The sequence below is a fragment of the Mya arenaria genome, chromosome 1 (genome assembly GCF_026914265.1).
Source record: "Mya arenaria isolate MELC-2E11 chromosome 1, ASM2691426v1".
NCBI classification, from domain to species: domain Eukaryota; kingdom Metazoa; phylum Mollusca; class Bivalvia; order Myida; family Myidae; genus Mya; species Mya arenaria.
In genome coordinates, this window is record NC_069122.1 from 37,663,275 (window position 1) to 37,666,971 (window position 3,697).

The 3,697-nt window shown below is 31.5% G+C and overlaps 1 long non-coding RNA gene across 1 annotated transcript; it reads left to right on the forward strand.

Annotated features, from left to right (window-relative positions):
- Positions 1-628: 628 nt before the first annotated feature.
- Positions 629-1,257, forward strand: LOC128206706 (uncharacterized). The gene is made up of 3 exons (XR_008256560.1): positions 629-697; positions 876-963; positions 1,166-1,257. It is a non-coding gene; the product is annotated as an uncharacterized LOC128206706 (long non-coding RNA).
- Positions 1,258-3,697: the final 2,440 nt, after the last annotated feature.

The window sequence follows — 3,697 nt, forward strand, 5'->3', positions numbered from 1 at the left end:
TTGTGCATTAGACAGCGTCATTTTCGAATCGAATGATTCGTGTGGACTGAATAACATCGGATATAGATAGTTTGCATCGTGTTTACCTATTGCGAATGACAACCTAATACGAGTAGTTCTTGTTTTTGTCTGTTCCGTCTAAACCCAAACCAGTTAATCATCATTAAAGCAGCATTATGTCTGAGAGGATTCGTTTGTTTCGCTAAAATAATAAGAGGACCGATGAAAAATGCCATATATGTGTGTTTATATGTAATGTATACACTATTCGGCATATTTTTGTTAAAAACTGTTGCTTTTTTTTTGTCTGGTTACCGTGTTGTTGTGATGGACAACCTGACCGAGTTGTGGCTTGTCCAAGGTTATTCGATCATTTCTTTCTAAGAAAGATTTTCTCAATCCATAATTGAAAAAACAGAAATGGAGTATGTAACTGGACTGGAAACGAAGTTTGTAATGCTCATTGACTTAAAGAATGATCAGATTCTTATGTGACAGGGTGATAAAATCAATAGTGTAGTGTAACCTTTATGTATATTTTCTTTGGGTTAAGTAAGTTTTCTCCACGAGAGGAAGCCAGAGATACTGGCAGTTTTGTAGTAGATCGTATCGGGAGATATCGACACATATAATAGAATGGCATATTAATTTAGTGTCATAACAGCTTCATTAGATATCCATATTCTATTAGACAAATGTAAGTAGAGCGTAGGCTTTGTCTATTTCTGTATTTCCGTCTTTGTTTGTGATGTCGGACCGGGTTTTGTCTTTGATATTTTTGCGGGCTGTTTTGAACGTCATTTAACCTTAATTTATAATAAAGCTCACGATTTCATCTCTACAAGTCACTTTAACAACTGCATGGTTTGTTACAGCTCATATTTCACCAGGTCCTCCAGTCCCGGTTTGAGAGCGAAAGCCAGAGTTTGATTGGGGTAACGTGTCTAAAGTACCAGATACTTTGTAAGTATGAAAACAATGTTGTTTGATGTATAATATAGGCTATTGTATAAAGAACAGTCACTCACCCTGAACTCATTGTTAAAATGTATATTTCATCCCATAACCATTTTAACCTTCATGTCATTCTTTATCATTCTTATAATGATAAGTTATTTAGTAATGTCTCCAGTATTGTAAGACAATGTTATTTATGTAATTGCAGGACGTTTCACTGTTACTGCCATTCCAGTGGTTACACGGGTTGGACATGTTTTGATGTGTAAATGACAAAATAAAATATCGAACGAAACTTTATCTACATTTGTCGTTATTCTAACGATGGTAGAACCAAAAGTTACACTTAAACATCTCATTGTAATGTACTGTAGTTTGAAAGCGGAAGTCTCTATTCGGATAAGCTGATTTGTCCGAATGAAAATTCATGGATAACTAATAGAATGAGGTATTTTCATGTTATTAATAATTCAATTTGAACTTCAGGGCAAATGCAATAGGCTTAAACCTAATATGCACATGGAGCATGGCTCAACATACTCCGACTTGACACACAACGTTTAACGACAATAGCCAGAGAAAATATCTTTATATTGCAGTTTTTCAATTAGTGTTTTTAGTGAACATAAATGACCTTCAATGTTTTTCGTAATGTTAGCTCGTACTTTAACGACAATGTCATGCTTAGGTTTTTGGTGATATAAAACAATAATGAACATGCATGCAATCAGCCCAGACTCAAGAAGTGACAGTTCAAGGTAAATACTAAATGAAGCAAGAAAAAACTCATTAAGGTAAACCATTAAGCTTGGTCTTGACAGAGTGGCATGTGTTTGGATATGAATAAACATATACCGTTTTTGGATAAAAAATGAGTTGAAAGTCAAGTATTAAATTGATTACTTTCATATGCAAATTTCGTTAATTGCCTGCTCGAATGTTAATCAAAGACCTGACCTTAGTTAAATAAATCTTCATTAAAACGTTTGTGAAATGAATTATTAGAACATTATATTAATCACTCTCGTTGGCAAAATGGTCTTGTGTTGTGGGGGAAACAATGGACTCGGAGGAAACCAACTTGACGAGAGGTGACTACCAAAACACCCAAAGGTTATACATGTTATTTGTTTGCAATTTGTCGTATTAATAATAATAATAATAATAATAATAATAATAATTATAATAATAATAATAATAATTTATAATAATAATAATGATAATAATAATAATAATAATAATAATAATAATAATAATAATAATAATAATAATAACAAAAATAATATTAACTTTATTTTATGAAGATAACACATTGAGTAACATAAGTATCTTCTTTACAATATGGTCGTCATGGATTCTACGAACGTATTAGTATACATTTATCATTCAAACAATAACAAACATGACGACATTCAAACACAAAATATACTCAGTACAATGTTCAACATTATAAAAGACAAGAATAAATCGCATTTAAACAAACAATTTTAACAGACAGTGATTCACTATTATCTTATTAAAATCATTAACACATTTAATGTGTTTGCAGTGTTTCGTATGCTCATATTTAACGCAATCACACCTTTATACGATAAAGTTTACAATATCAATTATATTCTTTGTGCAGTTATTATTTGTTGGGGTTTATTTTGTACGTGAACCACTTTTTACAGAAGATTTAAGACGTGTCATTTGCATTATTATAATGTATTCTGCTCTTCTTCGTTCAGTTTTCGATGTCTTCTTCAACGAATTATTTTGACAATAAATCGCAATATGTGTATGTATATGAGCGGTTACTTTGTTTATTGGCAGAATTGTATTGATATATATTTATGTTGATATTTTACACTTTGGTAAACCGTCTTGCCCTCAAGAATGTAACTGATGAAACATAATTGTCAGGAGAAAAACTTAGATTAGAATCATCATAATACTTAAGAAAATAGCCACCTGGCTTCTGATTCGTTCTGCACGCTTTTCCGCTGCCAAAATGTGATAGGGTATTTGAACAAAATATCCACTATTTTAAAATAATTTGACTAGTTTTTGTCTGATTGTTCATTAATTTTCATATTACTACAAGAGCGGGACGTTGCAGGTTTACCAACTGTTGGTCAATGTCTATTGCATATCCGCGATTAAATGCACAGATTCATATTTTCCATTAGGTATTTAAAAAGTATAAGATTGATTCAAATATTTATATATTACATTGTTTTGTAAGAATTCAGTATGGAATTGGAAAGGAGCATGAAAATATGCACACCAATGTGAAGAAATAAAACACTTCGTTCAAAATCTCGTCTGTAAAAAAATGTTTACATGGCGGATACTTAAATTTTAGAATAAAACTATACCTAAATACATAACCTCTCACTTGTCCGGACATTATTCAGCATTTTCTTTACAGTACGATTCACAAAAAAACGGAAGACAGAAAATCAACTTAGTACTTAGTTAGTACGAACACAGAAACGATGATGAGCCTAATTTGTTCACATGTGAATACGCCTTTTGGCATGAATCGAAAATAAGATAAATTATTATCTAATTCTTATTATTAACAGATAGGAATTGAATCTTCACGCACGAATAAAATCAACCTCATCGAATTCGTACATATAATCGTACAATTAATTTCGTATCGTCAATTATTAAGAGCATGTCATTCCTGGTTGATTTTAGGAATAAATTTAATATAAGGAACAACACTCTATGGGATCAGCATCACACAGAG